The following is a 27,500-nucleotide window of genomic DNA, read 5'->3' as shown; positions in this document are numbered from 1 at the left end:
CCCAAATCCACTGTTAGAGCCATAATAAACAAGTTCAAATCGCAAGGCCACGTTATGAGTTTAGAGGGTAGAGGGAGAAAAAGGATTCTTTCCCCAAGAGATGAACGGAAAATTGTTCGACAAGTAAAACAAAACCCAAGGATCTCTGTTGGGGAGATTGTTGATGAACAGACCACCTCTGGAGTGAATGTATCTCGACATACAGTTGGTAGAGTTTTGAAGAGAACTGGTTTAAAAGCATGTCGTCCGAGAAAGACTCCCTTATTGAAGCCTATGCACCTGAAAGCAAGGCTAGCCTTTGCAAAACGTCATATTGATAAAGATGTTGCATTCTGGAAACGTGTTCTATGGACTGACGAAACGAAAATAGAGTTATTTGGCCATAATAAAGTGTCTTATATTTACAGAAAATCTGGCGAAGCTTTCCTGCCTAAGAACACCATACCCACAGTGAAGCACGGTGGAGGCAGTTTGATGTTTTGGGGATCCTTTGCTGCCTCTGGACCAGGGCGACTTGTTAAGGTCACAGGTAGCATAAAAAAGGAAGATTATGTTAAAATATTGGATGAAAACCTGAAAGACTCTGCTAAAGAGCTCTCACTTGGTCGTCGTTGGTGGTTCATGCAAGATAATGACCCAAAGCATTCGGCTAAACTGACTAAGAAATGGCTTGAGGACAATCATATTAATGTTTTGGAGTGGCCATCACAAAGCCCAGACCTTAATCCAATCGAAAATTTATGGAGAACATTAAAATTGAGGGTAATGCAAAGGAAGCCTAAGAATCTTATTCAATTGGAGGATTATTGTCAGGAAGAGTGGGCTAAAATTACTACTGAAGAGTGCAACAACTTGGTTGTAAACTATGAAAAGCGACTGAGGAAGGTAATCAAGGCCAAAGGCTATAGAATTGATTATTAAATAAATCGTGCCAATAATTTTGAACAAGGGTTTTTTGCAATTATGTTTGTTGTTCCTTTGTTATTTATTCTTTCTAAAATCCGATTGCTGCATCGGAAAGGCCAGTTAAAAATACATAATATACTTTGTTATTTTCTTTAATTTAATCCCTTTTTTAGAATTTATTAGACAAAATTTAACTTTTATTTTACCGTGCCAATAAATATGATCATCACTGTATATATATATATATATATATATATATATATATATATATATATATATATATATATATACTAGAAGGCCGCCCGGTATCGCCAGTTGTAAAATGTAAAATAGTCTTATATATAACATTTTAATTTATGAAAATTTCATATTCGTAGAGCAATTGATTGCATTCAATATATCTAACAATGATTTCAAAAGTAAAAAAAGAAAAGATGACTTCGGTGCCATCAGCTGGAATCAAAACCAAAATATTCAGCGCTATAGTTGTTATTTAGCACTTAAGCATTTAAGTCCGAGCTCTCGCGAGATGCATGACTAAGTATGTTAAGTAATTCCTTGTAAATGTTTTAAATAGAAAAAACAGGCTTTTAATATCAATATCAGAGCAAGAAAAAACTCAACTTTATATATATACATATATATATATATATATGTTATATAAATATATATGTTTTATATATATATATATACATATATATATATACATATATATAATATTTCCTATATTTAAGGGTAAATATATTTTAACGATGAATTGATTTTTATATCAGACACTTTAAGTATAGAAAATTCAATTTGAATAGTTTTACTCAGAAATTACTTTTATTGATTATCTCATTGTTATTCTTTTGCTGTGTATTAATTCATGGTTTTAATATTTTGAATGTATTTTTCAGACCACCAACATGGATGTGAAGTTTGAAAGTGGATATCGTTCGATATTATTATGCATATGCGAAATCCTGTGCAGCCATAAGACAACTGAAATCCAAAAACCTTGATCAATTCCTATACTGATCTGAGTGTCAAATAAAAGCTTTTTAAGAATGTCATTGAAAATTCTATTAGACTTGATTTTTTTGGTTTAATGCATGTATCTCCGTAAACCTTCTGAAAGTGCTTGTTTTTATGAAACTTATGCTTCTAAAAATATGGAGGAAAAAACAAAGATAATTATTTAAAAAAAAAAACTATTTCCCCCTCGTTCTGGCAAACCCTTGCATATATGTTTGTATTATTTGGATTATTATTCGTTACTTGAATGTTATTCAGATGTAACTTGTCGAATTTGGAAATGTTTCAGCTGAACTTGGGAATCGAGAAGGAAATTCGAACACCCTTGTTCTGCGTAACTCGTAATTGTGTTATTAATATCGCTCACACTGATGATATATGAGAACATTTTTAAAAATAAACAGTCCCTTTCGAAATAAGGTGGGTTCTCTCTACCGTGCTAGAAAACTACTTACGCCTGAAAGTATCAAGTACCTCTATAAGGCTACCATTCGCCCATGTATGAAGTATTGTTGTCACATTTAGCCTGGTGCATCTGCTACTTGTAAATACCCCCAACAAACCAGACAAGCAGCTAAATTCCATCCATTCACAGTAGAAATCCCTAGGTGTAAGTTCAAGCGTAATGTGAACAGACATATTGCTGATCATCTCCCTTCATAATATTTCTGCAACTTATGTCCCCGATAGTAGCTTATACTTCAAAGTGGCACTGTGCCTTGTTTGCGGTGACAATTAAATAAAAAGAAAAATTGCGTGCAGAATTCCAAGTTCAATAGAAACATATCCGAGTTCGACAAGGTAAACGTGAAGAACGCCGGAGGTTACATCAGCCGAAACGCTGTGAGAATAACACTCAAGATGAGAAATATCGCCCAAAGAATCTAAATAATATAAAATTAGCAATCCTTCTGAAAAGGTACTTTTTATACTTATATTGCCCCCTCCCCACCCCCACCCCCCAAAATGAAGAAAAATCGAAGTCTATATTTAAAAACTATTCTACTTCATTCTGGCAAACGAATTGTTCGGACTGCTGCTTCCAACATAAGTGTTTTTCTAACAACGTTTTGGCCGATGTAACTTCGACCTTTTTCAGGTGAATTTTATCGAATTCCAGAATATTTGAGTTGAATTCGGGAATCTGCATGGGATTTTGGACACTGCCGTCTCGTCAGCCATTACAAGGCGGAAGTCTTAAATAAGTCGCAATTGCATTTTTTGGTATCGCTCGCACTAAGTATTGAACGATCAACCTTCAGAAGAGTAATACGTGTGGATTAAATTTAAAAAAATCCGGTCGAAATTCAGTTTAAATTTCCAAGTTCAACAATATATACTATCGGCCTAAGTGTTATAAGAATACCACTCGAGAACAGTACAGTAAAACCACCGGGATACTGTGGCTCTAGGATACGTTTTTTTCACGTTACGACGTGGAATATGGTGTGTTCGCACCCTGGTTACGGTATTTGCCCCGCCTTACGGTATTATTTATAATGTTATTTGATTATGTACATTGTATTATATACTGCACTGTATCTTGTTACTAATTTTAATTCCGTATCCCGTGGTTCTACTGCAGTTAAAAAAAAAATCCAAATCGTCAATCCTCATCACAAAAATTCAGAAATAATGTTTTGCTGATTCGATATGAGTGTCTCTACACCAACAATAATGATACTATTATTGTTGGTTTCTGAATCAGATATGACATCAGGGGGATAGAGAGAAAGGATACACGAATACTATCTGTATAATGTCCGCGCGCAAAATAAAATATAAAGAATAGTTACGCATTGGTTACCTGGTTAAATGATAACATTTTGCATGAACTGGCATTGGCTGCGTCTAGTTAAAAACAAAGAAACAAAAAAAAACCCAGACATATCGTTGAAATTAAAGGAATTCTTTTATTTCAGATTTTTTTATGATTAGACTTATTGCATAACAAGTTTTGATGGTCTAGTCTGAATATCGAGCAAAATTTTCTGAATTTTCAGTACAAATAAACAAAGATGGATGAGTACAGCTTAAAAGAAGGTTCCTGAAATTCGTATTAAAATTGTGTGCAAAGATCCATGGCATAACGGATACAGTTATGGAGAAAATTCAGTTCTAAGTGACACTCTTCAGGAGGTTGAAAGTTCAATCCTCAGTGCAAGCGATCACAAGAATACAATTGAAAATTAATCATCAGGTCTGACTGAACGAGAGCAAGCTACCGCCGTGGATTAAATATAGGATTATGTTCGAAATTCAGTGCAAATTCCCAAGTTCTAGAGTTTAACTAGATACACGTGAAAAATGTCAGAGGTTACATCGGGCGAAAGGTTGTAAGTATAGTATTCAGAATGAGACATCCAGACGATGCAAACTATCGCTTTTTTCAAAGATATTTTCGAACGTCATCCCCTCTTTTCGATTGATTCGCCTTAATTTAAACCTTCACCACTTCCGGTTGACGATGGACCCAACGGAAAAGACGTCACTTTTTTTTCACGTTCTTTTCCTCCTTCGCGGTACAGGTTCGAGTCTGCCTACCTGCCTACTACCACTTATTTTATTTATTTATTTATTTTTGCTCAACACACACCTCCAAACACTCGAGCAACGCTAGTTAGCCATAATAGAAACCAAAACCACAACTTATGAGGAATTCTTGGTAAAATTCTTTATAAAAATTCTTGGTAAAATTCTTTATAAAAATTCTTGGTAAAATTATTTCATAAGAAATATATTCCTTAAGTGCCATCAGCTATAATCGAAACCAAAATCAAAATTCTGAAGAATTCTTAGTAAAATTATTCTTAAAAAATTAAATGACTTTAGTGCCATCAGCTTAAATCGAAACCGAAACCAAAACTTATGAAGAATACTTGGTAAATTTATTTATTACAAGTAATGGAAGTACATAACAATTAAACGCCCCGATGTAAGCGTGACACAGAAAATAACACACACGCTATCGTATTGATATATAGATTATCGGAATCGGTAGTTGTATCCGAACCAGATTGGTTGGTTGGTTGTTTTTGTTTTACGGCATATCAACCCTTTTCAGGTTATTTAATGCGGAATCCAAAGATTTTGAAGAAAGATTTTTTAATAGAATACATTGGTTGTTTTCAAGTCGGTTTCTATTTAACCCATAGTTGGGACCCTAACAGGTACTTCCACTCCGGGTCAGAGTGGACTTGGGAGCAATGGCAATTACAGGGTCGCCCCACACTCCCCAAAGCCCACAAGCTGGGGACTCACCACTGGATATAGTTTAAGGTCATATCCAGGACCGCCGAATCAGAAATTAAGAGCAGAATCGGTAATTGTATCAAAATCGGGGAAATATTGGAACCGTTTCACTATTATTGATTCAATCCTGAACATCACCGTTTATGCCTGCTTGTTAAAAATATAGCTGAACAACGTTTCCGATTCTAAGTCCATTCTTGAAACCTAACAATCGCGGTTGAACTGTTCTGAAACAAAAACCTCTACGTTGTCAACATTTTTGTCATCTGCCGCCATTTTTCCCTCCGCCATTTTCCCCTACGCCATTTATAATTTCATATTTCTTTTATCATTTCTCACACTGGATTTCTATCAGTCATCGTCGACGGTTGACTGATAACGAGTCTTCTCAAAATCTATTGGCAAATCTTCTAATTATTCTGTCGCTTGTGTCGATACTATAAATTGCTAATTTTAATAACTAATCAGGCGTTATGTATTTACGTATCTAACGTTACGTTCTTCTACCTACTGGAATTCAGACGAATTGAATTGAAGAGAAGTGTGGATAAGAATTGCGTGAACCTTGCTTCAAAATAAAACACGCAAAGTTACCTTACAGACGGTATCCATTGTCTCCATAGACCTATCGGCGGTCAGGAACTGGACTTACATACAGAGGTGGTGCTGGAGGGTGTAAGTTTTATATACAAGTGCTTAGAGTTGCGTCCCTTTGAAGGCTTTGGTAAGCTAATATAGGTACAGGACCTTATTACTCTGTTTCTAACTCACGAAGCATCATTCTCTCTGTATTACATCATCCATGAAAATAACCAATTATTGTTTTTATTTTCATAGAAATCGCCCCAGAAAAGGCATGACGCCACTTAATGTAAGGAGCTAAAAATACTACGTCAATATCTTGCTAAACAATAAGTGTTTGATAAAATAGATTCTGACAGCAATCATTATCTCTTTGTCAGAAACATGTTAATATCTCCTACTAATTACTAAACTCTATTTTTAACACTAAGAAGTAAGAAGTCTCCCAGGTATGAGCAAATAGCTCCAAGCCTTGTCGATGCTTTGAGAAAAACACAGGCTAAGGTAGTAAACCCTGACAAAAATCCAGTTTCGAGTTCCGATGGGCTGTTGGTGAAGCACTGCAGAACATGTATGAGCGCGTGGGAAAGTATCAGCAGCAGCAAAAGATAACTGGCTAGCTTGCGAAGAGATAAGCAGCAGCAGTAACCGAACAAAGCGAATATGCAAATTAGGAAGTGTGCGCGAGAAAAAATAATGAAAAATACACTACGTGCTAGGGGCAGAAAAATGTCGACATCGAAGAAAACGGACGTGTAAAGTCGCTGGTGAATAATGGCTGGTTGCGACCGGCGTGAAGTCGGAGAGGAAAAGACTACACTGGGCGAAATGGACGATGATCATAGACATTTAAGTGATGTCGAAACAATTATAACGGTAATAAAAAAAACTTTTCTTGAGAAAGAGAATAATGCTAACCAGAATTTTTATTTGTTTTTCCCACTTGCTTGTATGTAACGACAACGTCACACTGCAGCTGTGTTGGCTCCGATAGTATTGGCTTGCCTTTCAGTCAGACTTTTCCTGCTATGCTGAGAGAAAGACCTTGATAACTGGTCAAATCTAGGTCTCCTTATCACCCGCGCAGGCCTGCATCTGTAGAAGCAACTCTTGCTTCGACTGTATAGCTACAGAAGACTCTACATTGCATTAGATGTAGAAAACAATTGTCTCACGAAACAGATGATCGCCATTTTCATTTTTAACAATACCCAAAAAACATCACCGCCACACGATCATTTTCTTTTGTTTTGATTTTATTCTTTTCTAAATGTAAATTTGTAGGCTATGGCTCATATCTCACTGAGAGAAGTTTGAACAACGTGAAGAATGACGTCACCGAACATGCTAGAAAATATGTTCTAAATAAAGGAAACCGATTGGGAATTGAACCAAAATAAATGTAAAATTTTGACCATAAAAATAAGTGGTACTTATGCAGAATTTAGACAGTGTTATCATCGGCATTTTCCGGACAGGTTACGTAAACTCAAAAGACGTCGAACGAAAACATACTTTTAAACGAAAACGATGACCAGTCGCCCTTTTTTTTTTACTGAAACACTAGTTAAAAATGAAGAAAAACCTTAACAAATTAATGGGAAAATAAAATTATAATCAAAAACAGTCATCCCAATATAATTCCAATGAAAATAAAAATGGTATTATGCATTTTATAGACCTTAATGAAATAATAAAGTTATCATTTAGAAAGCCATTTTTATCATAACGGGAGGGATTTTTAATTATTATTGACTTTAATCTACTAATTTAAAAGCAAAAGATACCGTAAAATGCTACTAAACAAAAGAAACCGTTTGTGAAGTTTTGCCGTCAAGATTTGATTGGTTAAGCGTTTCGGCACCTTCCGATGGGTTACGTAACCTTCCCAGAATATGCCGACGATAATGCGGTCCGTATTCTGCATAAGTACCAAATAAGTAATTAAAATAAACTGAGTTTGACACTCTTACCCTTTTCTCCCCTCTGCTGGCTTATATTACGAGAACTCACAGGAAAGAAACAAGTTTTTAATTTGAAAACCATCTCAGGATATGTTTTATTGATTAGAATAAACAACGATTTGATGTAATTAAAAATTCATTGAATAGTAATAATAGGATTGAAACTATACCACATCGACCTGGTATTCTTTTGTGTGTGTATATGAATAAAATTAGGGACCAGATACTGCCAGAGGTATTTGAAGCACAGTTTGGTTTAAGGGCTGATAAGGGTACAAAAAATGTAATCTTAACCTTGAAAACACATAGAAAGATTTATAGAGGCACACAAAGATCTATGTTTGTTCTTCATGAACTGCATAAAGACTTTGACAATGTCCGAAACACGGATTTGTTCGACATTTTGACTCGGCTTAACATCAACGAAAAGAACTTAGAGTCCTCAGAAACCTCTCTTTGTAGCAGGAAACAACCATCAGCGTTTACATTGACTGCAGCGACTACATGCCAATCCGTAGAGCAGTGAGACAGGGGTATGTTTTCTCGTCTGACCCCTTCAACATTTACAGCGAAATTATCTTATGCAACATTAAAAAACAAGAGGGAGTTAGTATAGGTGGTCACAACATTAACAATTTTAGGTACGTGGACGACACTGTCCATATCGCAGACTCCAGGGACAAACTACACCGAATACTGACAATTTAGTAAGCAATAATAATTGGATTGGAATAGTAGAACATTGATCTGGTAATCTAGAGAAGCGGTCTTCAGACTTTTGGAATTGGGCCATATTGCTGACTTTCTAGAGCTACACAGGCTTAACTTACAATAAAAAAAAGCTGACCTGAACGTGTTTTGCTCATCAGCTTTGCTTTTTATTGAAATTGGTTCTCCGCAACCTTATTCTTTTAATCATTTTTTGATTATGTTTTGAAAAACAATTCCCAAATATTTTTGTTTTCAAAAAACTACTTCGCGGGTCGGATTAAAGATTTTGGCGGGCTAAATTTTGTCTACGGGCCGTAGTTTGGAGACTCGTGATCTAGAGTAAAGGGCGATCTCTTTATCTGTCATTGGCTTTTCACACATACGAGATATTGCTAGCCTGTCTCTATTGCATCATAATGGTAATCGTAATGAGCCCTAATCCTTGCCCGGTACCATGTTCACAGCAAGAACTCCCCCTATCTTTATATATCTCTCTTTTTGTGACAAAAACCAAAAAAAAAAAAGAAATTCTATGAATAAAATTTCTATCTTCGAATATCACATCTGTCAAACAAAATACAACGTGGCTGCTTCTAAACCATCTACAAAATGGTTGCATTCAAGTCTAATATAAAAACATAATATTGGTTGAGTCATCCTCTTGCATAATAGATTCGTCGTAAGTTGGTTCCTTGTCGCTATCCTATATCTACAAGTCCACCAATCGTCCATACAAGGAGTAGAGTTGTCATATGTTGTCTAATGCAGCAACCACTGGCATTTCTCTCTTTGACAAGCTTAAAAAAAGAGGATCTCATCTTAAAGATGCCACGTTAACTCTGTATCCCATCGCTTCAAAGTTGGATTATAAACACGCAGATCAATCCATGAGTCAGTCATATCCCACTAGTTTTCCATAAAGGTCCCACAATGCTAGAGATTATTTACTCTTAATTGTTTCTTTCTTCGAATAGTAGACTTTAAAATTCCTTTTTTTTTCCTGTTCCCGTGACTGTACCAAAATGCAAACATTTAAATCTTATGTTAACAAACATCTTGTTGCACGCATCCCCCCCATTGAGAATGCCCTTAATTCACACCAGCCTCTTATGTTTCAGTAGAGTTGTGCCTTGTTTAAGGTAAACAAAAGTTTGTTTTTTTAAAACATCTCATGATCGTAATAAGTAAAGATTGAATGTTCGACTGACATTGGGTAATTCCCAGATTCGAAAAAAACAAAAACATTCACAATACAAGTCTGAAGTACATTAGCATAAAACTGTGCAAAGCAAAGACGTTTATATCCTTGATGTATTCTACACACAACGAACCTGAATATATACAGCAGCCCTTATTCTCAAATGATTACGTTTTTGGTACTGGCCTGACTCAACGTCGCTAAAATATCATTGGAAAATTCCGAGACTCGACAACACCCATTCATAATACACACACACACACACACACACACACACACACACACACACACACACACACACACACACACACACACATATATATATAATTCTCGCATTGAACAGACGACATGATTCCATTTCCTTTTTTTGTCTCAGACCATCAGACCACCTACTAGTTAGTCAGCCGTGTACACATCCCAAGAGTGATAAGAGCCTTCTGTCATGTCTGAAAATGACACAATGTTCAACGAGCAAAATCGGAGATGCGCCGCTATACAATTATGCTATCTACTGATTTATGTTATGAGAACAGGGCCATAGCCAACACCCTCAAAATGAATCGCTACATTGCCACGAATAACAAGGACGTGCCCAGGTGATGAAAACAAAGTTTCCGGCTATGATTATGGTCTTTGGTGTCGTTTCCAGTAAGGGCCACATCATGCCAACTCACATCTTCGAAGTCGGCTTGAAAGTCAACACCAAAGTGTATCTGTATGTGTTTAAGAGTGTGATGATATTCTGTTACAATCAGGTGGCCGCTGGCAGACTCATGGTGTGGCAGGAAGACTCTGCGCGGGTCTATGGTCGAAAGAGACACGACTTTCTACCCTTCTCTCACTGGCCTCCCTTCTACCCCGACTTACACTCGCTGGACTACTTCGTTTGGTCATACGTCAAAAACATCACCAACATAACCTCCCACAACAATAAAGCAAGTCTGATCGCCGAGCTCCCGCCGGCGATTGAGGAAAAGGCATGAACCCAGTTCTGGGACCGTATCGGGGCAGTTATTGAGGCCGAAGGCATCTACATTGAATAGTTATCAACTCTATTACATAGTCAAGTTATCTGAATTGATTATTTCAATGAAAACTTTAAAAATAAAACTGCAGTGTTGTTTTCTCTGGGGCAATAATTTTACTTTTTCGTCCTCTAAAAATCTGGAATTACATTATGCTAAGCATTCCTAATATAATATAACAACTAATGGTAATACGAATACTAGAAAATAAATCAATAATTTTTAAAAAGTCGTAAAATTCAATTTACGGTTGTTGAAAGTTTGGACTATTGCAGATCGATTCAACGTCACGTTGAAAATGACACCTATGATTGATTATGACGAATATTGTTTTGATTTTTTCACACTCTTCCATTTACAGCAACTGATCGATTAATCCTTTTCTGTCACGAGAGACAATAGGTACTCTCTAAAAGATGCATATGCGTTGAAAAGTGTATAGTGAAGTAAGAGTTGCGGAATCACTAACCGCACTTAGTGACAACAATAAATACAGGGCGGTTGAAATAAATCCTCAGATAATCATAGGATCGGTGTAATTTCGAAAATGTTCTTCTCCTAGAGTAGTTGTTTGAAAAAAATCCAGTCTATCCTTCAACTTCGCTAATATAAAGGAGAGGAGAGACAGGTTTATAACTATCCGAGGAGTAGCAGAAAAGGCTAGAATTTCTAGCGCGTTAAAACGGGCAATAGTTATAGGCCGTTGACGTAGAATGAGTGATTTATGACAAAGCTCTATAGTAGAAAGTCCAGTTTACCCAACTATTTCGCTGATATGGAGAAGAGAGATTAATAACTATCCGACGTATTTCAGAAATGACTAAACTTTTAGCTTAGAATTAGTGTTTTATAATAAACCTCTAGAGTAAATGTGGTATTGTGGTGATTTCATTAAATACTCATCTCTGTGAATTCCTATGCATAGAACGGGTTCCATAATACTCATTTCGCTGCATTCTATCATGATAAACGTCGATTCAAAATTTCAACAAAATCGGCCCAGTAGTTTCCAAGAAAATGTCGAACATAGAAACAAAAAAAAAAGAAATATAATACATATGGTTTTAAAAACATAGCTACTTTTCAATTTTCGGCACATATTATTTTAAAATGGTCACTAATTTAAATACTGACAAGGATAAACTTTGTTATACAACGGCTAACAACCGCAGATCATCGGATCACCACGATTAGACAATACATATTTTATCTATCTTTTTCTTCTTCTAAACTCCTATGAATTTTTTTTATTTTTTTTATGTATTGATATCCATATTAAAAACTCTTTTTCCTATTTATTCAAAAAGAAAATACAACTTTCTTATATATAGGCTGTGGAATTACATTCACTAGCAAAAGATCTAGCTAATTTGCATATTGTTTTAATTCCTTATTAACTTTTTCGGTTTTCTTATGGGATGATCATCTTTAGTTAAGTACTAGCAGTTCCGCCCAGCTTTGCTCGGGCCCTATGTACTGTTCATAACTTGCCTTACGTGTGAATACACTTTATGTAAAATATCAAATGTTTAGACCAAAAATTTTCTGAGTAATTTCGTAGCGACTGCAGAGGTCAACGTTTAAAACTTTTACTCCAACAAATATTGGAGTCATTGTATTTAAATACAACTAAAGGCGGAAAAAACATGACGTGTCTCCGACTATATAAATACGAATTGCAATTTGCACAAATATATAACAACATAATTCCGCAGTGCAATGAGTATAAGTGTTCCTATTTACAATGTCTCACCACGGGACAGAGTTAGACACCAGGCTCGTTTTTTAATGTGGAGAAAAAGGAACAAAAATAAAAATTGTCTCAGTCGTGAAGGATTTCTCCTCCACTGACAGAGAACAAGAAATTGAAGTGTAGCATCTGAAGAACAGATACTACACTGATCCGAAGACCACGTCTTGCTTAACAGTCACTTCTATTTGATATCATTCTGCAACTTGACGGTCAAATTCTCATTGCACGCGATGCTGAGAATAAAATAACTATTACATAACACATCTATCGGATCATGGTTGGTGGAACGAGAACAATCTACCCCCTGTGGATTAAATAGTTCAGATCGAAATTCCATTCAGAGTACAGAGTTCAGAGATATGCAGAATTTATATCGATGGAAACGTTGTAAAAAATAATATATGAGATGAAAATAGTATTTCGGCGCCATAACAATAGTTAGGATATATTGCTTTTGACTCGAAAAATTTACGCTACAAAAAGAATATTTAATTTCCAAATATTTCCAGAAATAATTCTGTATGTGAAGAAACGAAAAGGGAACTAAACGAAAACGTCATTTAATAAACGCTATTTATTTATTTATTTATTCATTTATTAATTTTCTTCCTTTGAAGATTGTAATACTGGATATGGGGCGGCCAAACCAGCTGCCAACATTGCCCTGCTTTTTATTGAAACCAACCGAGAGCTCTTTTTGGTATCCTCGTTATTCCCTTAAGTGCAATTGTCTGGATCTCTTTTGTACTTGGTCCACCAGGACTATTAGTTACATAGGACTTCAGGTTCTTCTTCATCAGCCCCGTGACAGCTATAACTGATATGATTGATATCTCTGTAAGATTCCAGTATTTACAGTATGAACATCTACGTATCACAAAAGAAAACAGACGGGACCGATGCTGCTTGCGGGCTGCAATGTTACTCATAATTATTACTGAAAGATACAACATGACCACGGTTGATGAGGCCATTCATCTTAGCTTAGAAGTCATCTTCTAAATATATTGACCATTAATCTTCGCTTCAAGGCACATATTTGAGAATGTATGTCAGTGCTATAATGATTGTGAGGAAGAGCAAGCTGTTAGTTATAGATTATATATTACAAGAAACATAGCGAGATCAGTCGATTAATCGGATCGAACCCCATCGATCTCCCGGTCAGTTCAAGTAAAAGCCGAAGAGGCCTATTGTATCTAATGGCTTTTTACTTGGATAGCAATTTGCTGCTCAGCAACTAGGATCTCGTCTTCAAAAATTAGAAATCGGAATCACTATCCACGGCCAACATTTGGCTCTTTTGGGGAAAGGAGGAGTCTTACATTATATTCAGAGGCACAGTTTGCATACTTTATTGATCCAGTCAACCGTGTGGCGCCGTGAAAGGAGATCCATGTGCAATGAATATTTTCTCTCTCTTGCGTGACGATTCAATGAGCAACTGTTTTATGTCTTCACCTATAAGTGACGTGGCAGGTGCGAAAGTATCTGCCGAATGGGAAAGTGTATGGCACAATCGCACGAAATCCAAAAGCAGCAAATACTATTAACGTGGAACATGCGACATCATCGAATTTTCGAGTGACTTTTACGGAGTTTTTAATCTGGATTTGTAGACAAGAATGTATATAAATTTCACTGCTTGTCTCTATCTATACAAATTCTCACAACTTAATTTCGACATACAGCATAATCACGTTAACACGCCGATTTCCGTTAGATCATCGAAGTTAAGCAATGTTTAGTGTGCGCAGTACTAGATGGGTAACCACTATGGAATAGAAGGCGCTATGTGTCAGAGAATGGCGGAACTTAATAGCAAAACTTAACGTCATCAAATCGTATTGCGTCTGACGACAGCAAATAGAGATTACCTTCTGTATAATGTGTACCTTTCTAAATGTGAGGAACATAATTTTTTAGAACACAGATGCATATATTTTATACACTAATAAGAGATTGAGCTAAAATATACAAAATTATAGAGAATTCCCGGGGATTGATGGGACAATTTAAGTAGTATTCTTTAACCTCTAAGTGTGACTGTTTTGTGAGAGTCAGGTTGGTCGGAATTAATGTAGGAAATTCTGAAATGGAATGAATGTAACTGTTAATTTCTGGAGACGTGCGTTAGTTTTTGGCAAGAATCATTATCTTGTTTGAATTATATATAGAGCATGTGTTTATAGTTCTAGGAAGACTGGGTTTAGAGGAAAAGAAAACTTCATTTTACTAATATAGAAGATGAGCTAATAATTACCAGAATTAATTAACATGAAAATGAGCGTTAATGAGATTGTCAAGTAGATGATGAACAATACCATGAGAGGATTGCAAAGGAAGAACATAGACACAAACTGATTACTTCAGAAGACTAGTCAACAAATATTTATTATATTGAATTTAAAAACGACGTAGTTATAGTGTGCAGGGAAGCAGTTTCGTGATAATAGATTCAACGTAAATGTTCAAGGAAATGCTTTCGGATTTAAGTACATGCATGTTATTATATGTTGTTATCTCTGATTAGACTTAATTGTGCAGTGATATGAGCGTTCTCATGACAGTTTATTGTGCCTTACTACTTTCATCCTGGTTCATGACAAATTGAAAACGTGTCTTTTGTTCGTGACGTCATTACTAAAAGACTGCAGTACACGATCAACCAGCTTCCTCAATCCGGTTTGGTTTTTCAACAATGTCTCGATGAGATACCTTCACCATTGTTGAGGAACTTCATCTACTTTCTCTACGGTAACTCTTCAGAATATCAGAGTGAGGCTAACCGTTGCTATCCCTTACTGAAGAGTAACCTAGAACTGTGCAAGGCAGGTGCGTTAATATCCTTGATGTATTATACACACCCATTAACCTATACATCCCCTCATATTCCCAAATTTGGTATCGGCTAGGGTCAATGGCAACTTCGGTGATCTAACGAGAACAGGTCATCAACGTGATTATGCTCTTTGTAGTGCAAGCAAGAAGACGAGTTCTTACTCTGTATGCTTTATATATATTAAATCCCCGAAACAGTGTTTCATGGTAAACAACTGATGATCCGTTGAAAAATAAATTATTGGTATTATAGTAAATTCGAGAACGAGTTGATGCAGTAATTGCAGGTGATTAAATGACTTACTGACTAGATGGTTTTCTAACGAATGATAACAAATATTTTTTGTATAGTTTTAAAGGTTAGTTTTAAAGACTATATATATATATATATATATATATATATATATATATATATATATATATATATATATATATATATATATATCTGCGGCTCAGCAACCAGGATCCCGTGTTCAACCATAGATATGAAATAAGATAAAGATCTTCAACTTAGTTCTTCAGATTTTTTAAGTAAAAAAAAAACAAGGAGGCTTTACTATTGGAAGTATCCTCGTAGTGTTTGGAGTCCAGATAAGATCGCTTCTGACACGGCAAGTAACCCCTTGACTTTTAAGACTTACTCTGAAATAAGATATATATATATATATATATATATATATATATATATATATATATATATAATTATTACTATAATAATTATTAAATACCTACGGACACTAATGTTTCATCCTTTCAGGAATCATCAGTGCAGGGTGTCACGATTAACACCAGTCGATAGATTCGAACCTGGCGACAGAAGCCATTCTTGGCTGTATTAGAAATATATATATATATATATATATATATATATATATATATATATGTATATATATATGTATATATATGTATATATACATGTATATATATGTATATATATGTATATATACATGTATATATATATATATGTATATATATATATATATATATATAAATGAAATAAGATTAAGTTCAATACGATAAATGACGAGTACGTAAGAAATCTCTTCATCAATTTGTAATCTTTTGAAATATAATACTGTTAAGCGTATATCGCTGATGATCGTAGCAATTATATTTATTTATTTATATTCTGTTTAATTTTCAAATATTTACCAAGACCATCTTCCTTTCAAGTGTCCACATTAGTTATTCCCGACCGTTTCTCGTGCTGCTTTCCGACAGATTCTTAAGTAGAACGCTGATCGACAATTCTCCACACACACACACAAACACACGCGCGCATGCGCGCTCGAAGTAACACATTAAGTAAATTGCTCAGTTTAAACAAATATTTATCATCTAATATATAAAGTATCGTAATTCTATTTGTCTGTCTGTCTCTGGATAAAATTTAGTAGTTCCAAACGTTCTCGGATTTAGCAGGGAAGCCAACAAACAAAAAAAGGGCAAAAAGTCAAATATATGGCAAATAAATATTATAAAAAGTAAGATAAGTTATTCTTCTACCTACTTGGATAGCTTTAACGTATTTTAAAGCGCTTATTCCGTTCGAAAAGCAAGTAGCGCCGAGTTAGTAAGTTAAACTGACATGGCCGAAAAATACAGTGTCAATAATTGCTCAAAACTCGGAAAATAAACAAAATACTCATAGAAATATATCCCAAAAGTGTCACCGTGACAGTTATTGGTTAAACTTCTATTAGTATTTTGTTTTGTTTGCATTATTTAAGCGATTATCAAGACTTCCTAACTCCGCACTACTTGCGTTTCGAAATAAGTAAATGTTTTTATAAACTTATTCAGGTAAGTAAAAGAGTGACTTATCTTGCCTTTGGTAACATTTATTTGTTATATCTTTGAAATTTAAAACCGTTTTGCGCTTGTTGGCTACTCTGCAAACTCCCCATTTTTTTTTATTTACCTTCTCCCTTTTTACCATAAAATATTGATTCTCTTGCGGTCATCGGAACCAAATTCGTGCACGTGGCTGAAACATATCTTTTGCATTTGTTACTTGTGGTAGCTTCAATATCAAGATTGAACAAAATCAAACAGCCAGTGAGTTAGATTTCTCTCTATTACATTGAAGTAGGGGGGGGGTATGGAAATATCTCCGGAGAAGACAAGAAGTTACTTGATGTAATGCGCTAACAAAAACGAAAGATAATTATTGCAAATACAGGAAATATCTATTGACCTTAGTCTTGAAAAAGCCCTGGCTATAATTAATTAAGAAAATAGTTCGCAAGAAGAGAATTTCACAAACAAGCAATTCTTTGAAAAAAGCTACTGGAATAAGAAGATATATAATAACGAGATATAAAAAACAACGAATTGGCGAAGACCAACAGACCTACGAGTATAAAGATCTGGAACAAAGGAAGCAGGACATAAATGAAACAATTCTAAAGAACAAGTGCTACAATCGAATTTATAAAACACACTAGGTCTGTATTTGTCTGCCTGTTCCTATTTTTTTTTTTCAAAATGCATCTCCCCCGAGACTCCAAATCTCAGCGCTGCACGAGACAAGCCAAATAATTGTATTTTTGTGGACTGTTGTCTGATAGGATTTTAGCCGATAAAATACTTGTTAAATATTAAAATTGAAAGAAAATGTAAATTGGCGAGCGTGTTATTTGTACACATATACAAATATATAACAATACGATAAAGTCGGTGCTTTTTAACTATTTCTTATCGCTCTGCCGATAGTTGGAACGGTAACGGGTAAGGCTGTAGTGGTATAAGTTTTAGCTTCGATTCTAGTTGATGCCAGCAAAGTCATACTTTTTAATTATAATTTTTTTTTTTACTTTTGTAATCACTACGATATATTGGGTACACTACATAGAAAATTGACAATATAATAATAAATACGAAATCCGCATAAATTAAAATATATTTAAGAGTATATTACGACCGGGCAATGCCAGGCGCCGATCTCATAATATTATAAAAATACTGAAACTAGTTACATTGCGTCTATAAGAGAGAAGGTGCAGGGAAGAAATGGTTGGGGATGACTACTTTAGAAGTACGCTTTCCTTCATCAAAAACTCTAATATTAGTGGTCCTGGATGTGACCTTAAACTATATCCAGAAGTGAGCCCCCAGCTTGTGGGCTTTGGGGATTGTGGAGCCACCCTTTAATTACCATTGCTCCCAGGTCCACTCTGACCCGGAGTGGTAGTACCTGTTAGGGTCTCAACTATGGGTTAAACAGAAACCGACGTGAAAACAACAAATATATTCTATTAAAAATTTTTCCTTCAAAATCTTTGGATTCAGCATTAAATAACCCGAAAAGGGTTGATATGTCGTAAAGCAAAAACAACCAACCAAAATCTAATATTGGTAATAGATTATCCAGCCTTTTACATTGTTTAAAAAGAAGAGACAAGTTAAAAAAAAAAAGTTTTCATCTACATTCATTTTTTTTAACTATTCTATTTTAATAGCCATATCATTTAGCAACACCCTTATCCCCGAGTTGCTTCCCGGCCTTGATAAGTGGTGACCTCCATGTAAAAAAAAGAAGAAAACTGGTAGCCATACTAGTACAAAGCATTGGCGAATCCAAAATGCTTTGGCAAACTGGATATATCGAAACCACATTAGAAGACGAAAGTTCATTTTGATTTTAGCGGATGGCAGCGATGTCATATTTTTTATTTACTGCGTTACTTTTATGCATGCGCAAATATACATTCATACCTTTAACAACGTTATTTTTAAGATGTTATACGTGTGTGGAGTTAGCTCAGATGGAAACGAATAATGGTGGAGAGTTATACGTTTTGGTTTGGATTCTAGTGGATATTTTTTAAATTTATTTTTTCACTTTTAAATTCAGTACTATATATTGGGTACAATATAATAATCAATAGAACATCGATTTTATAATAATAATAATAATAATAATAATAATAATAATAATAATAATAGCTGAGAAAATACAACGGATAACATTAATGAAAACTTCAGAAATAGTAAGGAAAACCTTTGAATGTGAGGACTAACACACATGAACAAGAGAAACAAGCTGAACGTACAGAAACGGTTACAAATGTAAAACAAAGGAACGCCACATGGAATGAAAGGTATAATCATACAACCCCCTTCTTGTGTGTGTCACCATGATCTAGCACCACAGTAAATAAATGAGGAGGATCAAAGAGGATGGAAAGACGGGGGAGAGAAAGCATTAACCAAACCTCCACTGGTTGAGTGCAAAGAGGAATGTGACCGTGGAAAGGCTTTTTGCCACCCAAATTCCAGTGAAGACAAATGGTCAGTGCCAACGAGAAATCTATAGTAAGCAACTGTTGCAATGACGCCAATTCTTTTGCAAAGGTTATCGAAAGAGGTGGAGAGTACTGGAAATCTGGGGAGACTTGTTGTCACTCAAACTCCAGAGAACACCTCAAATTGTTCTGAAAGAGAAATCTTTGATAATGGCTTGTGTGACTACTCAGAATAAATAAATAAATGAATAAATAAATTAATAATAATAATAATAATAATAATAATAATAATAATAATAATAATAATAATAATAATAATAATAAAAAAAGGATGGAAAGACTAAGGAGAGAGCGCTAACTAGACCTCCGCTGGACAAATGCGAAGATAACTAGGACCTTGGGGAGGCTTATTACTAGTCAAATTCCAGTGGAGAGCAATGATCGCCGTCAGCGAAACATCAATGATAAACGGCTGTTGCGATAAATCAAAGTCATTTGAGAATGTTATCAGAAGAGGTGGGAAGTACGAAAAATCTGGGGAGACTAGTTGTCACTCAGATTCCAGGGAACACTACAGGCTGTATTCAAGGAGAGATCCTTGGGGGCCTGTGTTAAAACTCCTTGTGAGCCGCCAATAATAATAATAATAATAATAATAATAATAATAATAATAATAATAATAACAATAATAATAATAATAATAATAATAATAATAACAATAATAATAATAATAATAATAATAATAATAATAATAATAATAATAATACGGAAACTGCATATATTACATTATATTTAAGCGTATCTTACGACCGAGCAACGCCGAAAGGCTTTCTAGTTTCCTATAAAAATGTGTAGAAGAAAGAAAAATATTGGAAAGATAAAAAAAATTATGTTCATCAAGAAAGGATGTGTTGATATATTCTGGCTAGGATGTTGACATTTGCCGCTACCAATAATCTGATAATTTTGATTAAAAAAAAGGTGAATTATGAACTTGAGTTACTTTCTCTAAAGATTTTGAAAAATCCTATCGAGTTAATCATTCATGATGTTGTCTTTCAACCTCGATACAATCATATTAATGCCTTACTTATAGTTTTGCATACCATTGTATTCGGATTCACCGAAGAAATGGTGCATACACTTTGTTGCATGGTGCAATTGTCGAACTAACTACAAACAAAATACAAAAAATCAAATCAACCGAAACTTTGACTTTCACAAAAAGATGGAATATAAAAGACAATATCTCATTTATGAAGTCATCACTAATAATTGCGAAACTCTATTCCCACCGAATAAGTTAATGATAAAAGGTTGAACGATAAAATTGATGCCCTAAAAACAACACTACAGATTAATTTTAAAACTTTTATTTTTTTAATTATTTCAGGTAATTTGATTATGTAGTAGAGCTGACCTCTATTCAATGAAACCGCCTTCAACCTCAATCACTGCCTCGATACGGGTTCGTAAAAAGGAGCATTCCTTTTTCACGTGCCGGAGGATGCCGGCGATCAGGCTGGTTTTTGCGTTGTGGAAGGTCATGTTGGTGATGTTCTTGACATATGTCCAAACGAAGTAGTCCAGAGAGTTCATATCGGGCGATAATGTGTGTGTGTGTGTTTGTGTGTGTGTGTGTGAGGACAAGTCTCAACCTTTGTACAGGCTGGAATGATAAAATTGTCGCCCTAGAAAAGATGACATGATTCCATTTTCTTTTTTGATGGAAACCGTTTTTCTTTTCTTTTCTTTCTTTTTTTTTGTTGCAGATCATCTACTAGTTGGCCAGTTGTGTACAATTCCCATAGATGCATTCTATCATGTCTAAAAGTGACACAATGTTCAATTAGCGAGATCAGAGATGCGCCGCTGTACAATGCATGTTCTCTACCGATCCAAGTTCTGACAACATGACCATTACCAGCATCCCCAAAATGCAACGCTAGATTGCCACGAATAACAGGGACATACACAGGGTGATGAAAACAAAGTTTCCGGCCACGGTTATGGTTTTTGATGTGGTTTCAGGTGAGGGCCACATCATGCCACCTCGCATCTCTGAAGTCGGTTTGAAAGTCACCAAAGTGTACTTGGATGTGCTGAAAAGAGTGGTGACCATCTAGTGTAATCAGGTGACCGCTGGCAGACCCTGGGTGTGATAGCACAACTCGGTCCCGGCTCAGAAGTCCAAAGAGACCCAGGTTTGGCTTCAGAAGGAGTGCTACGACTTTATCCCCTTCTATCATTTCTTCACTCCCCAACCCCGACCTGAATCCGCTGGATTATTTCGTTTGGTTATACATTGAGAATACCACCACAATAGAACACCAAAGTCAGCCTGGTCGCCCGCATCAGCCTAGCTCCCGCCGGCACTTGTAGAAAAGGCATGCTCTCAGTTTCGGACTTGAATCGAGGCGATGATTGAGGCTGAAGGCGGTTACATTGAATATATGTCAGCTCTACTACATAATCAAGTTACTTGAATGTATTTTTCCAATAAGAGTTTTAAATTAAAGCTGTAATGTTGTCTTCTATAGGGCCCCTTTCATTGTAACGCTCTGTAATATTTTCTTCAGTGTAGCTACATTTAAAACTGTTCAAGTAGACCAGGGGTTTCCAAACTTCAAGACACCATGAAGCCCTTGAGCGGGGCAAAGTTTTTTTACGGAGCACTAACAAGATAATTACTAAAATAAATACGAAAAACATTAATTTTAAATTTTAACACGAATGATAATGTTTACAACCATTTTTCATTTTTGATTAATCAAAAATTGTTTCATTTAAAAATGTGTGTTTTTTTTTAAATTTCCTTTTCATGAACCATTGTGAAACCATTTACGTCTGTAGTTATGTATCATATGTCTTTCCAGTAAAAAAAGATCAATAATTAAATGTCTGCAGCCATTAAAGCATTTGGTCCGTTTTGAGAAAGGACTTCCAGAGCACTTCAGCCTCACTCACTTTGTAGGGCCCAATTAGGGAAACCTTGACGTAAACAAGGCGGATACAAACCCATGTGAATACTTAAAAAGCAGTCATAAAAACAAGATATTCTTCAGATGTGCGCAGTCCAGATCGGCGCTTAACAATAAAAGTGCTATTCCAATCGTATATGCATTCAAGCATTTACAGAAATGATTTTTAAAATGTGATAGACCGAAAAGTACCTTTACAACATTAAGTATAGAAAAGCAACGAACGTACCGTCGGACAAAGCTTCTTATAAATGCGTGGTTGCATCTAAGAACTTGCAGAAATGCAGCAAAGACAAAACCAAATTCAATTGTAGTTTTAAAACTATTGGAATATTGTAGCCATTTTTTATTGGTTTTCGCCCATATTTCCGATAGAATCAGCTTTTCCACTTTAAATATCTTTCTTGTTGAGAAGTTAAATTGTGTTTTGCTTTGATGTATGTCAATTGGAATTTGATAATAACCATCTTCCTTTGTTAAATATGAAATGATCACGTTATATTCAGCATAATCACGTTTGCACACCGGTTCTGGTTAAAGTTAAGCAACGTTGAACCTGCTAAGTAGCAGACGAGTGACCATTTAGGAAAACTAGGCGCTGTGTGAAATGTAAGAGAGCGTGTACGGCGGTTGTATGCAAATGTTGAGCCGTGTGCGAAGTGACGTCACGGTAAGGGAAAAGCTATAAAAAAAACGTGTGCACAGGCCCATGATCACGTTAGAGATGTGAATGATGTCACAACCGTAACACGTGACGAGAGAATGAGAAGTGAATGTCTTTTCTTAAAACCTGAAACAGCGAGTTCTTTTCTATTCCCTGTCTTTTTTTCGACTGATTTTACAACGTGTTGGCATACGAGAGTATACATGTTAATGTGTGTGTAAACGTGTGTAGTCCATTCCAGTAGGATAACATCGACATCTCTATGCAAGAATTGCAAAAACCTAACGTCGTCATCTTCCATATCTGGGATATATATGCGATTGAAAACCGCTTGTAGATTTAATATTGCGTGGCATTTTCTCATGCAGAGAAAACCGGTTCAATCCGCCTAGATTGAAAACCTAGTCTTTGTTTGTTACATGTTTTTGTCAAATTTTCGACTAGACATAATCTCTCAATTTTTGCTTTTTCATTATTACATTCTGTTAAAACTCGTTCTTTGTACAAAAAAAATTATAGATAATCTTCACCACTAATGGAACAAATATTTTGCAAATTAAATATCGAGAATCATGCGCAGTGCGCATGTACGCATCCGACCTACTTCTGTAAGTCATGTTTACATATGCATCGGGTTAGAATTAAGATTAGTGTTAGTTGACAGTTAATCTATTCTATACTATTAATAAAATTCTAAATGTTTATTTATGTGTGAATATGTATACCAATAAAACGTTCGAACAGATGCACCGAGTTGAAAAATTCTTTTTGTCCTCTGAAAGGTATGAGTCCCTAGATTATCCTTATCTGTATATGGTTGGTAACGAACAATGCTGAGTCACACAAAAAACCCGAATAAGGGTTTGGGGGCCGTTTCGTTTTTTTGTCGAAAAAGTTACCTGCCCATGTCAAGGGAATTAAATACTGTTTGTATACAGTCGCGGTAACATCTTTCAGCATACGGAGAGGACTTGTGGCGCAATGGATAACACGTCTGACTATGGATCAGAAGAGTCCAGGGTCGAATCCTGGCAAGTTCGTAATAATTTTAACCATCATTTTATCCAATGTTTACTCATTATCCTTACCCTTAGTTAGGGTATTTTTTTTCAGTGATTTTGTCTTGTGCATATGGGAATTTCCCATACTCCGAGTTCAAACAGTAAGCGTTGATGGTAACGCGATGTGTAGTGAACCGTGTGCGAAGTGACGTCACGGTAAGGGAAAAGCTATAAAAATAACGTGTGCACAGACTCATGATCACGTTAGAATGTTGAGTGTACTCGATTTTCTGTTTGATTCGGCGTTGTGTGAGCCGACGCGGCGCAGCCGCTAGTATATAATATGATTACATATACTGCTAGCTAAGGATTAGGATTAGGGCTTGGTACAGAAAGTGCAGAATAAACGACACTATGGAACGCAATGTGAAATTGTGTACAGGTATACATTGTGGGTTTATATGAAAGTGGGAATGCAAGCGAAACTATATTTTTATGCCAATACTTAAGTATATAAATAATGTAATACTGGTTGCCTCTCTTTTATTTTTAATTTTTTTTTCTTCAAATTCGGTTTTATTTTTCTTTGTTGTTTCGTTGTCAATATAAATAAAAACAGTAGATATATATATGTGTGTGTCTGTGTCTGTGTGTAAATATATAACCGATAAACTTTTAAACTACTGGTCACATAACAATAAAATTAACAGGTAATGATAATCACAGAATAGTGGTGGTTTACAACGAGTACAATCTTTGTTTCGATTGATAAATAACACGTACAGGAATATATAGGCAAGTTAAAATGCAAAAATGTCCATTTTAAAATATTTTTACTTATTTATTTATTTATTTATTTATTTATTTATTATTTGCGGATTATTGACCCCATCACAACGTTTCAGCCAACTATTCCTCTGGCTTTCGTCAGGTGATAACCAAGACAGGATATGATTTGCTGAATCTCTGAACTGTATCCTCAGTAATTACTGCCTTTCATGGTTGTTGTCGTCTCACAACTAAGCCTCTGGTCGGCTTTGGGTAAAATTAAAACCGCTATATTCAGACAACGCTTCCCTGGAACCGTAGAGATTTTAAATCTCTACCAACTGCCCCACAAGCCTCGAAAGACGATCGCGGTTTGATTTTTAGTCTTATATATCCAAGTTTTTTTTTTTCTTTTCTGGTCTTCCATTATCAAGTCCGTGCCTTATGTTATATCATTTTTATTAGTGGAATCCTTTTTAGATGTGCAATTTATACATTTATTTAATTATTAGCAGACTATTAGCGCCATCTTCTAGTTGTTATTTCACAACGTTTCGGCCAACTATTGCTCTGGCCTTCATCAGATAGTAAACCGCGTAAAGATAGGAATACTGAGTCTCTTAACTGTATCCTGAATAATTACTGCCTTCCATAGTTGTGGTATCACCACGTTTTAGCAAACTAAGCATTTAGCCGGCTTTACGAAAGATTAAAACCGCTATCTTCAGACAATTTCACCTTGAACCATAGAGATCCAACGTCTCTATCCACTGTGCTGGCCAGAGACTTATTTGGCCTAAAACATGGTGAGACGACAACAACTATGGAAGGCAGTAATTACTAAGAATAAAGTTAAAGGAAGCAGCATTCTTATCCCGTCAAGGTTTACCACCTGACGAAAGCCAGAGGAATAGTTGGCCGAAACGTTGTTAAACAAGAACTATGAGGATGCGGATAATAGTCTGCAAATAAAAAAAAATACATAAATAAATAAATTGCTCATCTCAAACGAATTCCAATAATAAAAATAATACAGTGGACCCCCAACATACGAGCTACCCAAGTTACGAGAAATTCGAGACACGAGATGGCTTCAGAGCAAAAAACCTCCCCTACATACGAGCGAAAATCCAAGTTACGAGTTTTCAGATGCAACCGCTAGGTGATCGAGTGTGTCATGTTTCACTACGTCCCTGAATGGTTCCATTTCAATTTGAGGTACGACCTTCATCCAGTAACGAATGAATCTCGTATGTAGGGGGTCCACTGTATTTTTATTTCTTTCTGCTCATGCCCAAATTTAATTAATTTCTACAAATCGTTTAATATTAAATCTTTCTCACCTATCTCCTCATAGCTACATCGGTAGGAGATTAAATGTTTTGGTTTCGATTCTAGCTAATGGCACCTAAATCATTTTTTTTTTTTTACTTTTGAAATCAGTGCTATATAGTAGGTACAATTTCCATTTTCAATAAGCAGTAATTTGTTGCTACACAGCCATGAGCATGTTTTGGTCTCCTGGTATTTAATAACTAGAGACCTCTTCAGAGAACAACGCTTATTTTTGCCGGAAGAGGTCTCTAGTTACTAAGTACTAGAAGACCGAAACATGTTCATGACTTATGTAAAGACAAATTGAAAATGTAACTTGCTCTACTTCGGATTGAACACTCTTGTATTAACCTCGTTATATTTCAATGGTTACCTTACCTTTGAAAAATAGCAACCTTAAATTATTAGGTACAATATAATATTCAATAGATAATTGTCTTTGTAATAGTAAATACGAAATCTACATGAATTAATGCACGATTAAGCGTATTTCAATAAATAGTCGATAATAGTAAAAAACAAATAAAATGTGCGTCATGCTTTGTAATTTGTTTAGATGAGAATTGAAAATTTCTGTTGCAAGGTTTATTCAAACTTGGAAATCGTTGTGACGAACTCTAAAACTTACATAAAATTTCGAACCAGACTCATAATTTAATCAACGGGCTTAGATTGCTCTTGCTCCGCCAGACATGATCGGTTAGAAATGTTAATAAAAGACTGAAGGCGTAACGGGTATATTATTTTGTGAAATTCAGTTGTAAGTTACATTGTTCTGGAGGTTGAAGTTTCACTTTTCAATGAGAACGATATTTAGAATACGAATTACCTAGGACCTCATCTCGGGTATGACTAACGAAACCAGAGCATGCTGCTTCCATGGACTAAATAAAGAGTGCCGTTCGAAATTCCATGCATATTTTCAAGTTTTACAATATACACCTTGAAAAAATCAGAGGTTACATCGGCCGAAACGTTGTGAAAATGAAACCCCAGATGCGAACAATAGTCCGACGAATACAAATAATGCATATTTTATTGTTTGTCGCACTTAGTAAGGCCTGTACACCCAACTTCCAGAAACCTGTCACTTTGAACTTGTAGTTATCAATGCTTTTATCCGTTGTGCCACGTGTCTATGCGGAGGAAAGCAAAGAGAAATAGGCGAGATATTCAAACGGGCACTATGCTACAATTAAACTGACTCAGCTTCTATTTTTTCTAATATTATTGTAATTCAATACTTCTGTAAGTT

At 35.4% G+C, this 27,500-nt stretch overlaps 1 protein-coding gene and 1 long non-coding RNA gene across 2 annotated transcripts in view; one reads left to right on the top strand and one right to left on the bottom strand.

Annotated features, from left to right (window-relative positions):
- Nucleotides 1–1,932, top strand: part of LOC145278092 (uncharacterized) — a 170,465-nt gene extending 168,533 nt beyond the window's left edge. Inside the window, exon 3 of the long non-coding RNA XR_013868334.1 lies at nt 1,806–1,932. This is a non-coding gene — a long non-coding RNA (uncharacterized LOC145278092). The remainder of the gene's footprint in view (nt 1–1,805) is intronic.
- LOC145278091 (protocadherin-11 X-linked-like) overlaps nt 1–27,500 on the bottom strand; it is a 155,384-nt gene that overhangs the window by 102,324 nt on the left and 25,560 nt on the right. The window lies entirely within an intron of this gene.

This window comes from Euprymna scolopes, chromosome 6 (assembly GCF_053919585.1).
Source record: "Euprymna scolopes isolate OS-2025 chromosome 6, ASM5391958v1, whole genome shotgun sequence".
Classification (NCBI taxonomy): Eukaryota; Metazoa; Mollusca; class Cephalopoda; order Sepiida; family Sepiolidae; genus Euprymna; species Euprymna scolopes.
Note: the sequence above shows the minus strand (reverse complement) of the source record. Positions and strands in the feature narration are given on the sequence as shown.